The sequence below is a fragment of the Ochlerotatus camptorhynchus genome, unplaced genomic scaffold (assembly GCF_037179485.1).
Source record: "Ochlerotatus camptorhynchus isolate MF236.1 unplaced genomic scaffold, CSIRO-AGI_Acam_v1.1 ptg000244l, whole genome shotgun sequence".
NCBI classification, from domain to species: Eukaryota; Metazoa; Arthropoda; class Insecta; order Diptera; family Culicidae; genus Ochlerotatus; species Ochlerotatus camptorhynchus.
Window position 1 is genome coordinate 954640 of NW_027040734.1, and position 15048 is coordinate 969687.

A 15048-nucleotide genomic window follows, 5' to 3' on the forward strand; every position below is an offset into this window, starting at 1 on the left:
AAGCGTTGCAATGCAATGCCAGTCCGGAATGTGATCGAACCGAGTGAGAAAAAGGTAGAGTGAAACACGTTTTTATAATGATTAAATTAAACAACAAACAAATAGAACCATCAAACAAACTTGTTAAACCATCGAAACGACCTCTCTTCTCCGCCGTGTTTTTCTCGTCTGTGGTCGGTTGTTGGTGCTGCGCTGTACCGGGACCAACCTATGATGCGGAGTTTGGATTCATGCCTTTGGCAAACCCGAAAGGGTGAATGATCGAATGCATCTCACCTCTTGAGCTGAATAGTCGCCAGCGGAGAAGGATTTTTTGTAGCATCGGAATGGATTCAAAACTTTAGTGTTTGATACGTGTTAAACTAGAAATAGTGTGTTGCTCTGAACACGTAAAATTTCGTTTAAATGAAAATAATCCGATGTCCCAGTCTTTGTTGATTTAGTGGACCATTTGATATGCGCATAGGTTTTATGAATCTACTTGGACATGTTTCGCCATTGCGGACAATTTCTCTGGTTGATCCAGTTTATCAATTGACCTAAACTCCTAGACTAGACGATTTTGATGGGATGGGATTATACATTTAAATTGATTTAAATTTGATTGTGCGATATACATTTAAATTGATGATAAAGGGTGTCCCACATAAAATTGCATCACGGAAATAACGCTGTAGAAAATTACCCATTGGGTATTTTCTCTTTAAAATTTGGGTAGAAGTAGTTTTGAGTGTATTGTTTACACTGTATTTTTATCGCTGTCAGTTTTTCGAAAGCTGGAAAAAATGGCGTCACCCGAAAAGCAACGTCGCGAATTGATTTTGCGCAAGCAGCTGGAAAATCCACAACTCTCTCATCAGGACATCGGAAAACAACTCGGAATCGTGCAGTCAACGCCCAAGTAACAATTCAGTGACCATTTGGCATCCACTCTGATTTATGATGGTTTTATAACGGCAATGAACTATCCATTTAGTTTAAATACAGCATTTCAAAGTGTAAAACATTCTTGCCTAGTGATTCAGCGTTTTCCTGTTTTAAAAACCTTTTATAATCTGGCAAGAAAGTCAAAAACTGTCTTGTTTTGAAAATAAATTTAAAACAGTCCTCAATCCCTCCTTAAAACTGTTCTGTAATTCAAGCATAACCGTAATTAGCAATTGCTTATTCATGTCTAGATAAAATGCTTTATAAACGTGTTCTCTTATTATAAAAGCAACCGTAAAACCATTCGGTGTTGCATTAGAGCAAAAAATATTTATTGTTGCCTTTAAGGCTTTATCAATGCATCATAAACTATCCAATTACTCTGTTAACAAATTAAGCTTAAAAGATGGTTCCTCATAGTTAATAAAAGCCAAATTTATGACAAGGAAATCTCGAAGGATAGACGAAGTAGGATGATAAATTCAAGTTGATTTCAGCAAAATTAACCAGCACATCATCTGGCGGAGAAGAGTAAAGTGAGCGTGGCTCTCGAATTCATAAAACATTGCCGAAGTTTTAAAACATACCAGCCTTCTTCAGATCTTGCGAATAGATGACAATCAAAATAACAACCGACAGCAAACCACTGAAACTGTTAGTTAGCGAAGATTAGCTGGTTTCCAATCCATAGTAGCGATTTTATTCGACGAAACAATCAACTCCCTGCATCGTTGGATGGTGCACTTTTGTAACCATCCGGAAGAAGGGGATCTTTTTCGGGAACGATTGCGCTTCCAGCTGTTTGAAATGCGAAATGTTGTAAAACAGTATCGCAAACTATCTGAGTAACTGCTCACAATCCATCTGGAGAAAACTGCCTGGAAGCAACTATCGAAAGATAAACAAACTTTGACGTTTAACTTTTTGCAGGCAACTTTGCCTCCATAAATGCTGCCACAAATCTGAACGGGTTTGGATCAAACAAAATGGTCAGACTCGATCTGAAGAATAATTAATTATTTTCAATGTTAAATAATTAGTCAAATCGACGTTTTACGAGGGCGGACTTATTTTTTTCGATGTTTTGACGTACATTTTACATCACATTTACTAAGGCACTTAAAACTAGGCCACTTAATGAGAACTATTTTAATAAATTTGGACATCTTGTTGAATGATTTTTATACCATCAGTTTCTATTTTAATTATTTTGATAAGCTCGGATTCATAGATCCTTTACTATCTTGATTGATGCTTTCCTAGTGGATTAAACAAGGGGCTAGGGGAAATGGCTCGGAAAGAGTTTTAATTATTGCTAAATAGCTTTTATTGTAGCTTTTAAAAGGTTCTCAATGCGTTTGTCATACAACCTTTTGCAGTAAATCAATCTTGAAGAGCTTCGAGAATACAACCTTTAGAACCTTCTCCAGGGTGGGCCAACTAGTCATATTCCAGTCTTAACGAGGTTTTGGTGGATGCGTTAATGACAAAATAGCCTTGACCAGGGTTTTATGAATGTTGTTTTATAGTTGCTTTGTAGTATTTCATAAAACTTAAAATGTTACTTGGGTGGTGAGTCGTGTGATTAAACGTTACTATACGAAACTCTGGACATCGAACAGAAAGAGAAATCCGGCCAGAATGGATGTTCTATTAGTGATCAAGTTCACAGGCGTGTCGTGAAAGCGTTTAATCGGAATCACAATGCTTCGTTCAGTGATGTGGCCAAACAGTTGAATCTGTCCAAGTCTTTCGTACAGAGAGCCAAGGACCAGGAGGGACTGCATACGTACAAAGTGCAGAAGGCTCCAAATCGTGACGAACGCCAAAATACGGTGGGAAAGTCACGGGGCCGGAAACTGTACACCCAGATGCTGACCCAGAAACCTCATTGCCTCATCATGGATGATGAGACTTACGTCAAGGCGGACTTCCAGTAGCTTCCGGGGCTACTGTTCTTCACCGCCTAGCACAAGTTTTATGTTCCGGAGAAAGTAAGGAAGCAGAAACTTTCAAAGTTTGCCAAGAAATAGGGTTACGGTATGTAATGTGGGTCTAGTCCTTTCATTCGGCCTATCACGCAAATAAATAATTAATTAAGGAATATTACACAAAAAATAAGGAAAATATTGATCACTGATGATTGATAAATGTGTACCACACACAAATCAATTTATATCACAACATTTCAATACATTTTCAGCTCTCGTAAGTAATAAAACTGGTTGAGAATATCACTCTGTTCGGAGTTTTTAGCCGCCATGACTTCTAAGGTTAAGATGGGAAGGTTGCACTGACGATCATCAAATGGCCTGATTATGGCATTTATTGAATGGAATTACCTGATAATACACACTAGACGTAAAACTCACAGTTACTGTTTGAATATTTTATGTTTATTTTAATTGTTTAACAACGTTTTCACAAGTAAATCATGGACCCAACTTTAGGGACACATTTCTTTTCTATGTTCCTAACTTTGGCCCATGAAATTCATTTGACAGCATATAGCAATAAGAGTAACGTCAACAATGTGGTTTGCATTTGGATGATAAGGAACGAACAGGAAGGGAGATTTTTTCTGCCAAATCTGTATAATGAACATCACAATGTTTTGATTTAGATATTCTGCGGTCGAAAGACGATAAGCGAAATTTTTAATTTTTAATTTTTAACTTGAGTGATTTAATGTAGTTTTCGTAAAATTTTCTCTAAGAAATGTTTTGAGGAATGAAGAGTATTAAGTTAACAGTGATAGTGATAAAAAAAAATACATAAGAAAACGTTACCAAGAGCGTTTTTTTTGAGAATCAAACAGGATAGGACGAAGTTGCATCCATAAATAGACCCAATTTGGGGACAATAGACCGATATTACATACATTTCCCTGGTGAGTTTTTGTCTTAAAAAAAGTAAGTTTTTCAACTTTTTGCGGTTCCTGATAGCAAACGACATGATAAGCATATCTAAGCATACCATTTAGCAGTAGAATATCGTTTGCAGGTAAATTCATTGATGAGTTATGATTAAAAACGTAATCTATGGCTGCATATTAGACCGAGGTTAGGGACGTATACCCTACATGATTTGGCAAGCGATCTGCTCATGTGGCAAACGGAGTGCGCCGTTCGTGATTACCGGGACTGTAAACGGGGAGATCTACCTCAAGGAGTGTCTACAGAAACGTCTGCTTTCTCTATTCAAGCAACACGAGGTTTCTTCGATCTTCTGGCCGGATCTAGCTGGTGCGCCGGCGTGTGCGGAGTGGTGCGAAGCTATCGAGGTCACTTTCGTACCCAAGGACATGAACCCCCCAACACACCGGAGCTAAGGCCCATTGAAAAATACTGAGCTATTATGAAGCAGACACGACGGAAGCATCCCAAGGAGGTCAAATCTGAGGAAGACATCAAGGAAAAGTAGATTTCAGTACAGAAGAAGCTGCAGCCAGATGTTGTACAGAATCTCTAGAGAAAGACGTGTGTGCAGTAGCAAGTCCGATTTAATGCTACATAAAGTTTTCAGTTATTGATAACGGGTAAACAAGTTCTTAACTACAGAAATCAACTGCTCCTTCGATCCAACTCTTCACCCCCCTCTCAGTTGATGGTCTCCAATCCTATCTTCGTTCTCAAAAGTGTTAAAGCCGGGGCTGGAAGTGACTTTGTAAGAATGTCCGCTTCTTGCTTCTGGGTTGGTACACATACAAGTTTCACCTTTCCGTCTCTATATGCTTGACACGTTTCGCGCTTCTTGAGACAAATACATAGTACCTTCGTCGTCACGTTCTATCGTGATGCCTAAAAAGTGATGTAGTTCGTTCAAATCCGTCATTTCAAATTCTCGTTTCAATCGATCTTTAATCTCCTCAATAATGCGCAGATCGCCCGCAACCACGAGCAAATCGTCCACATAGATAACGATGCTCCGGATTCAGCTAGCATAGTCCTCATTTTTTCCACAATAGTCCGGTTGAACCTCTCTGCTACTCCGTTATGCTGTGGTGTATAACCAACGGTTGATTCAACTTGAATTCCTTATTTCATATAGTACGCAAGCTGATCATTCGAAAAGTATTCTTTTCCCAGGTCACACCTCAAGTTTGCGATCTTGTTCCCGAACTTTGCCGTTGCCATGGCCTCGTATACTTTGAAGAAATCAAACACTTGGTCCTTCCGTTTCATCAAATATATAACAGCAAAATGGGTATAGTCATCGATAAACGACACGAAGTACTGATACCCATCAACTGTTTTCGGTGTTATCTGGCCGCAAACATCCGTATGAACACGCTCCAATGGTCTTGTTGTGCTCGGTCGACTCTTGTTGAATAGCAACCGGGTCATCGTGCTCTCTGCACAGGACTCGCAAAATCCACCTTCATTTTTAATTTCCCCGATTCCATCTACCATTTCGCTCTGCTTCAGGCGTCGTACATTCTTGAAGCTCAAGTAACCAAACCGTTTGTGCCATAGCTGTAACTCATCACCATCACCTTTCGCAAGGATGGCCGAATCTGATGTATAACGCTGGCATCGTCAGGTAGAATAGATTCCCGCGTAGTTCCGCCACAGCTATTGTTTCACCGTTGTTGGACAACACTGCTCGATCCGGTTGGAATTCCACTTGGACTCCTGCTTTCAACAACCGCGACGATGACAGCAAATTGAACTTGAGGTTCTTCACAAATAAGACGTTTCCCAAGGACAATGTCAGATTGTTCTCACCCATGAACGTCTTCGCTTTCACTGTGCCTTCTTTAGTAGCAATAAGTTTCTCACCTTGCTTGGCACTTTCAATTAACAGCGGTCTGTCGAACTCCTTGAACTCGTGAAAATACCGCTCATCATTGGCCATGTGACGACTTGCTCCCGAGCTTCCTGGGAAATCATCAACGCCACTTCTCTGTTCTACGGGAACAGATGCTACTTGAGCTCGATCATACCGCTTTTTGAACTTTGGACATGCAACCTTCTTGTGCCCTTGTTCACCACACACAAAGCATTTTCCTTGAAACTTGGACTTTTCCTTGCTTCTTTCCGACTTCGCTGCAAACGCTGATCCTGATCCATCCGAGACACCATTGGCACATGAATTGTCTCCTCTTCCCATTCGTTTCTGCTCTTCGGCCAGCAAACGCGCCTTCACCGTGTCCAACTTCAACTGATCATCTCCCAGGTTCTTGCATAGCCGTGGTGACAACATCGTACGTCGATGGCAGAGAAATGACTTACGGCATCTAACTCCGTGACAGTAGCACCATCTCCCTTCAACCGGCGGACTAACTCGTCAAATTTTCGGAAGTGGTCCTTTAACGGTGTTCCTTCTTCCATCTTCAGCGTTGCTAAGGACCTCCGAATGTATGTTTGCGCTGCAAAACCCTTCTTCGCGAACGTGCTTGCCAGGGAGTTCCACATTTCCTTCGCAGTGTTCTTGTCGCGCACGTACTCCAGATGAAAATCCGCGATGTACGCAACTAGAAGAGCCTTCGCATTTTCGTCCTTTTCTTGAAAAGCGCTTCGTGAGCTGGTACATCCTTCGTGATCATTTCCTTCACGCCGTGAGCCAACAACTGCGTTTCGACCTCCACACGTCGTATCCTTCACCAGCAAACTGGACTATTCCTACTTTCGCCGCGCTTGACATCTTCACTCCCGTCTTCTCCGTAATTCCGTAACGAACTTCTGGATTCTTCAAATCAATTAGCTTCAACTTCAGAGGCCGGACGTAACTGGGCCCATAACCTCTAGAGACAGGCGTGTGTTCAGTAGGAAGTCTGGTTTAATACTACATGAAGTTTTCAGTTATTGATAACGGGTAAACAAGTTCTTAACTACAGAAATCAACTGCTCCTTCGATCCAACTCTTCAGAACCTAATTAGTAAGCGTACGGTGCGAGCGTTCGGTTATGGTATTGAAGTTGAATGAAATAAATATGCTAAAACCTTACTAATGGGTTATATTTTATTGTCTGAAAGATTGAAAAGGATTGGTCAACTAGGTAATTTTCTACAGCGTTTTTTTCCGTGATACAAGTTGATGTGGGACACCCTTGATGATGATGATGCAAGACAGTGGTCTACCACCCATTGTAGCACAGAATCTAGGTCCGACAGCAGCGGACTCTCCTTAGTGTTCGACTGGATCAAGCTTAATAACCTCTGATTGTCCTCAATATATCGCTCTATGAAGGTCCAAAAACGGGGTTGAGTGGTTCGATAGACAAAATTACGTATACAGGATTATAAAGAGTCTCCTTCAAGCAACAAGATCGTACGTAATTGGTCAAAAACGAGCCATCTAACAGGAGGATTCCCCAATGAGCGGAGGAAAGAGCTCACCCTTTATCCACGAAATGTTAACAACAGGGAGTTGACACTCCTACTCTCTCTATCCATCTATCGCTTGAATCGGATTACATACATTTAAATTAAACATTTGAAGTTCTTTTGTAGTTTGATAAACTAGTCTGATGCTCACAATACTTCTCCTCAAATTCTGAACTTTATAGGACTTCCTAAAGTTTCCTCAATTTTTCTAACGATCATGGATCTCCTTTAAAGGTTTAACAATTCACTGAAGTTCTCTAAACTTTTTTAACATTTATGTGACTTCTCTAATGTTAACGGAACTGCTCTGAGGTTCTCGATTCTTTTCTGAAATTCTCAAAACTTCTCCAAAGTTTTTGCAGTTCTCATGAAGCTTGTTGTACTGCGCTGAATTTAATTCAATCGTCCTAAAAATGTTTAATCTTCAGTGAACTTCTGTACTTTTGCGAAGACCTCAAATAACTTTTGAGCGTCTCTGAAGTTATCTGAAAATCTGGGAACTGCTTTAAATTCCCCACTAATTTTCTGAAACTAATGGAACTGACCTCCCCCTGAAATTCCTCCAACTTCTTTCAAATCCTCCCGCATTTTGCTGATGTTGATAAAATTTCCTGAAGTTCGCGGATCTCATCTTAAACTCCATAGATTTCTATGAAGTAATGTTACAGAAGACCACTGTCCTTCTGTAAAGTTTCCGAAGTTTTTCTAATTTTTTTTTTGAACTTTTGTGGTCCCGCAATTTTCATGGAATTAGAACGAAATAATTAATATAGTTATATGATTTTCACTGAAGTTCTCAAAATTTTTCTGAAGTTCATAAAACTTCCCTTAAATCGACTCTAATTTCAAACTTCTTCAATAGTCTAGACATTCCTGGTGCCTACACGATTACTGAATTTCTTCAAAATTCTCTAGACTGCCGTAAATTTTCGTTAAGTATTATAACCATTATTAACACTACTTTTCCCTGAACTTATCTATGCCTACCTGAAGTTCTCTAAATTTGTTTAATAATCCAGCAAATTTTCTGATAATATCCATAATTCTCTGACGCTTCTGACGTTTTCGGATCAATCATAGAATTCTTGGAATACCCTATAATTCCACGGAACTCCTTGTAAGTCGCTGCAAATTTGCTTAAGTTAATGGGATTATTCTGAAGCTATCTGATCGTCCTTGAAGTACTCGGAACTTCGCTGAATATCATGAAACTATTTAAAAATATCTAAATGTATTAGAAGTTATCTGGAATTGCTTGCTAAAAGTTCTCGCATTTTTTTAAATTAATGGAACTTCACTGATGTTCTCTAATCAACTTAGTTAAATTTTCGCATTTTTTTAAGTTCTTGAAATCTCCATGATATAACACCCTTAAAATACTCTTACGTTTTCCATATAATTTTTATCGTTCCAGGAATTCTCTCGAAGCTTTGCTGAAATTTCCGGAGTTTCTCAAAACTTCTTGAAGGTTTCTACAATTTCCTTGAAATTATTTGAACTGCTCTTTGATTCTCTGATCTGTCTTGATGTTCTCAAAGCTCCCCTACGTCTCTCAATTCTATTGAAGATCTCGGTTCTGCTCGGAAATAAATGAAATTCCCGTAAACACCTATAAATTTCGCTTAAATTCTCTGGACTTCTGTGAAGTTGCTGAAATATTTCTGAAGTTTTCATAAATTTTCTGAAGGTCTCTGTACTTCCTTGAAATTCTCGGAATATCTTAAGGGTTCTCGATTTTTGTTCAGCACATCATGGAACTAGCCTGAATTTTTTTTTTTAAATTTACGATCATGGATCTTTAAACTGCTCCAAAAGTCTGGATTAAAGTTACGGGAACTACTCTTAAGATCTGAAATTCCCCAAAAATTTTTAGATCTAGCTTTTCTGAGGGGTTTATAAATTCTTAAAAATTGCGCAATACCTTGAGGGTTCTTTCTTAAGTTCGCTTAACACCTGTGAAGTTCTCTGAAATTCTAGGAACTTCATAAAAGTTCCTGAAAATTTTCGTATGCCAAAAGAACCGCTCTGAAGAAGCTTCCAGTAAGTTCCCCATATTTCCAGCGTTTTAACTTTCCTTATGTTCCCACAGTTTGTTTATGGAGCTTCACTGAAATTCTCAGCATTTCCTTTCATTTCTCAGAACTTCTTTAAAGTTCCTACAATTGTTGTGAAGTTAATGAGACTGCAATGCAGATATCTAATCTTTAATAAAGTTAGTTAGCCAGAAGGGCTCTTCATCTTTGGTGAACTTTTTGATTTTGTGTTGTACATGTTGTGTTTTACTGTGTAATGTTTTTCAATTTTCTTCTTGTGAAGTATGTTGTTTGAATGTTTTAATTTGTTATTCTACCTATTTAACCTAACTTAACCTAACGTGCCAGATCCCTGACGATCTGTTGATCGATCCGATCCGATCCGCCTACAGCAATCTCTGAACCTTGCGATGGAGTCAGCTCTTCGTAACTCCAGTGTCTGAAGACCAGCCAGGCGGTGGACCTCAGAATTTCTAGTCCGCGGAGGACTGTTAAGGATCATCCTAAGGATCTTGTTTTGGATCCTTTGGAGTTTGAGGTGATGGCATTTGGCGCAACCCTCCCAGATTGGCATCCCGTATTCTATTACGGGAAGGATGATATGTTTGTAGACAGCAAGCTTATTTTTCAGGGACAGGGTAGACCTCCTGTTGACGAGTGGATACAACGATCTTATCAAGATGTTGCACTTGGTTTTGGTTTTGTCAACGTGCTCCCTAAAAAGAAGCTTGCTGTCTAGTGTTAGCCCGAGGTACACGACCTCTTTGGACCATTCCACCACTGAGCTGTTTAAGCAGATCTTATTATTCTCAGACGGAACAAGTCTGGGAGATTTTGAGTGTGGGAAGATGATGACCTGGGTCTTTGCCGCGTTGATACGGATCTTCCAACTGTTGAATTATTCAGACAGGACGGCCAGGCCTCTCTGAAGTTTGGCAGTCAGAACTCCGATGATCCTACCCTTGTAGACGATGGATGTGTCATCTGCGAACAGAGACAACGATCCACCATCAGGGAGAGCCGGCATATCGGAGGTGAACAGGTTGAATAGAATGGGGCCTAGGATGCTTCCTTGTGGAACCCCGGCACCGATGTTGAAAGCATCCGATGTGAGACTCGGAACGTCCTGTCCGATAGATAGTTGTTTATTATCATGCCAGACATTGTCGAACGCTTTTTCAACGTCCAACAACGCCATGCAGATGGTTTCGATACAGACTTGTTCCGTCTGAGAATGTTTGTTACTCGAGTCAGCTGGTGGACGGTTGAACGACCTTTCCGAAAACCAAACTGTTCCTCGAGTAACAAGTTGTTTTCTTCGGCAGATGTTAGGAGCCAGTGGTAGACAGCTCTTTCGAACAGTTTTGATAACCCTTAGAGAAGGCTGGTTGGTCGATAACTTGAAGGAGAGGACGGATCCTTCCCAGGTTTCCGGATGGGTATGACTTTAGCTGACTTCCAACACGAGGGGAAACAGCCAAGTCTGATAAGTGCCAGATGGTTGTAGAATTTGGAACTCAAGTGCTTGAGCTCCAGATTCAGGATGTTGTCGAAACCTGGGGCGTTCATGTTTTTGAAAGTTTTGATATAAGCCAACAGTTCGTCAACCGTGATCTCGGATTCCTCTGGAAAAATGTTAGGAATCAGATGAAGATTAGTTGCAATGTCAGCAACCTCAGATTCATGAGGGCTGACGATGTTTTTTCCGAGATAATGGGAGCTGACGAAGTGTTGACCTATCGCGGCAGCCTTCTCTTCAGGAGTTATCAGATGAACCACTGGGTCGCCGGGACGATCCAGTGGGGTCAGTGGTGGAATGGGTCTCGGCTTATTTTTAAGGATTTTCGTTAGTTTCCAGAAGGGTTTTGCACAATCTGGGAGAGAGCGGATCTTGTTAGCAAAATCTTGATTTCTGAGGTCCACCATCCTGGCTTGGATGGTTTTTGTAAGACGATTGCAATGGGTCTTCAAGACACGTAAACCAGAACGCTGGTATTGCCTTCGGATGGAGTTACGGAGTCTGATGAGATCTTTGGTAATTCTATCAAGGTTCAGAGTATTGTTCACCTGTCTGGATACTGGCACGTGTTGTTCCCTGACCCGGGATATCGCCTCCTCGATGGAACGCAGACACCGGTCAACATCTGCGGGCGTCTCCGGATGGACACCGTAGTCGACAGTGGAGTCGACACAGTATTGGAACTGCTCCCAGCTGACACGATGGTAGTTGCGTCGGGAAGCTTGGATTCGGTTGACGGATGAGCCTACTTCGGCCACCACCGGATAGTGGTCCGAACTATGCTCCTGATGGGTCACAGGTAGCGAGATGTTGTCTCCCATGTTGCTGATGAAGATGTCTATCGTGGAGTGAACGTCAGACCGGCTCAGCCGGGTGGGACAGTCCGGCGCTAATATGGTGTAGCGAGCCTCTTGCAGGTCAGGTGCCGTTTTGGTTGCATCGACTGTTGCCCCAAGCCTGGTGTTTGGCGTTCAGGTCGCCAGCGATGATGTACTTTTCGCGCCGTTGAGTTAGTTTGATGATGTCCCTCCGCAGGTCTGCTGCCGACCCGTCCCTGATGGTGACTTGCTTGGGGCAGTAGGTCGCAATGATAGTTATAGGGCCGACAGGAGTGGAGACTTCTACCCCTAAAGCTTCGATGGTTTTCAGCTGGAAGCTCGGCAGAACCTGACAGCAGATGTTTCTCCTTACAGTAATGGCCACTCCTCCTCCCCCGGAGCTGGTTCGATCAAGTCTTAGAAGCCGGAAGTCAGGAAGGTAGACGTTTACCTCCGGTTTCAGGTGGGTTTCGGTGATAACGGCAATATCGATCTTTTGTTTGTTGAGGAAGTCAACGAACTCGATGATCTTGCTCTTGAGCGAGCAAGCGTTCCAGTTGGCGATCTTGATGGTTTCACGGTCCATAATTATCGATTCAACGTGATGCAGCAAGAATCTGCTCGGTTCTGGTTCTGCAGGAGCGCTTGATGATGATTGCTTCTGCCATGATGGTAATGAGTTCCTCTGTTGTGAGTAGCTCTTCGTTTTCATGCGATGGTGGGGCATCATCTCGACGCCACGATAGTCCCGGGGGAGGGGACGAAACCGTAGCCGCATAGGACTGACGACTCGGATTAGCCGGATGGTTTGGCACCTCAGCAGTTGGCGGGACCGATGCAGCAGCAGCCAAACGGTTGTTGAGCGGTAGTGGCGGAAGAAACGGAATCGGACGCCGTTGGCTAATGGCGGGGAAATTCTGCTCATTGCGTGCCGGTACCTTTTTTCGACCCGGCTGCTTCTGCGTGGAGGCCCTTTTGCGGATTTCCATGAATTCCACACGCTTCGGACAAGACTTGCTGGTAGCTCGATGTGCTGCACCACAGTTGGCGCATTGTGGATCGGCGTTACAGTTGGTCACGGTACTTACAGGAGACGTCGTGCCGATTCATCTTGAAGACTTGCAACGGCTGTAGACCGTTCTTCTTCAGCTCATCCGACAGCGCGGCGATTTCCATGTCGGGTAGACCACGCAGGACCACCTTGAACGGCTTGTCTTCCTCGACATCGTGAGAGAAATATTCCCATTTTTCCCGCTTCAGCAGCTCTTCGATGGCGTTGTAGTACTTCCTTGCTGGTACCATCAGCATGATGCCTTCAGTGCGATGTAGAATTTGATGTTCTCCTGAAGCCCGGGCGGAAATCCTTTGACGAAGAAGGGTGGTAGTTTCTACTTTTTCTTTATTTCCGGTTCATCACCATTTTCGAGAATGGCGTACCGGTTGTTTGACAGCAGCTTTTTCGATGCCGACTGAGCGTTGGCGGTTTCCTGTCGGGGACGCGGCGGTTTTCCCATGCTGGGATCAATCGATGTTTCACTTAACACCGCGAAAGAGAGACGCGAACACTATCGAACGAAAACGAATACTCTACAGAGAGAGAGAGAGAGAGAGAGAGCGGACGAGACCGGACTGGACTGCTTGATGAGCAAAAGCACGACAGCAGCGCTGTTTTATATTTTTTCAGGTTCAAGCAGAACGATGTACAACCAAATGGTACTCGATTATGGCGGCTGGGTTAGGGAAAATCGTTTATTTCATGAAAAAAAAAACAAGAGATAAAATTATCATTTGTACATTTTTCAAATGCTTTTTATGGTGGAAAATTGAACAAAAAATATATATTTCAGCAGATTCGTAATGTAATATCCTATCGATTGGCGTATTTGGATTTTATTTTCATTTATAAATGACAAAGTTACAAGCGTTCAAAACCTAACACTATTTCACCACACATATTTTTTGATTTGCACCTCAGTATAGTCGACAAAGTCGTAGTTCTACGTCAAAAGAACTTTAGTGACTTGGCCTTAAAAAAGGAGACTTTTTAGTGACTGGTTTGAAAAAAGTGACCAAGTCACTAAAAAGTTACTCGCTACCAGCCCTGATATTTGAATGATTGCCATAGCGAACAATTATGTTTCATGTAATACGTAGAGGTTCGGGTCTGAAATCTGTCATTCTTCCGCTATTTGGCAAGAAAAGCAAATATTTTCATGACATGAACAGTAAGTTTGTAGTTTTTAAAAATTATCTTAATTTCTAACATTCTAACATTTAATTTACCTCATATCTACTGCCGACGAATGATGATTCATGTGGACTTCCAATTTCTTGTTCGAGTCGAATCCAGCACCAGGTGTGTCGAAACGGAACGCGCAAATGAATATAATCAAATTAAATTAATACCAAAAAAAGCATCCCCACCAATGTGTGCCGGCACTTCGTCAACAGTCAGCAGATTATAGGGTATGGTGAAAACTTGGAATAAACCATAAATTATGGTTATCACTTTATGACGGGTTGCTTTGCATTGCGGTTCCGTTGAAAGCGACGACGCTGACAATGACATTATTAATAATTTCGTATATCTACACCGAACCGACGCCGAACCCGCGAAAACGAAATATTTAAATTATTCACTGCGTGGTATACGCGAACTGGTGGGACCTTATTTCACAGGCGGGAAAATAGACCTTTCGCTTGGGACAATTTTATACATTCGCAATCGATGGTTCTTTAATTCTTTATTTAAAAAAATGTTCACTGAAAATCAGTAAACAAACATTCTAGTTCAACGTTATTTAACTTTGGTTCACATTTGAGTTGACCTAGTTTCTACTGAGGGAAGTAAATTCAATCATTTAAACGTGCTAGTAGCAGACCGTATCCGACATACTTGGATAGAAATGCCACTTTTGTCGTGGTGATAGCCCAAGTAAAAATTTTGGTTTTTGAAAGGTTCTGTAGACCATGATTTAGACTTGTAGCATTCTTTAAAACCACTATAGACATTGAAATGTTACTTGGGAGGCCTTCTAAAAAGAAATAGAATTCCTTCGCCGGAAAGGTCTATTAAAGGCCTACTTGATCGGGCGACAAATTTGAGACACCTGGCAGATGATCCGTTCAGTCGCGAAAAAACCATTCTAGACTTAGATCCCGCACTAGCAACATTTTCAATCACTCATCATCCCATCTGCAGGTTTCCCGCTTGTTGTCCGCAAGTCTTGCTTCGTTATAATTCGTTCATGTTCACAATGCACTCCCCCCCTCTCAGTACCCTTTGTTCGGCAACTCGACCTGAACCTACCTAAACACAAATGCGTTTAGTCGTCACATCGAAGCGCGCATTTGGAAATGGAAATGGAGTCGCATTTGACGTGAGTGTACCACCTCGGAGAGTGTGAATTGCGTTTGTATGC

General features: G+C 41.7%; 1 protein-coding gene across 3 annotated transcripts in view; it reads right to left on the reverse strand.

Moving 5' to 3' along the window:
- LOC135704619 (protein dead ringer-like) overlaps positions 1 to 15048 on the reverse strand; it is a 421444-nt gene that overhangs the window by 21877 nt on the left and 384519 nt on the right. The window lies entirely within an intron of this gene.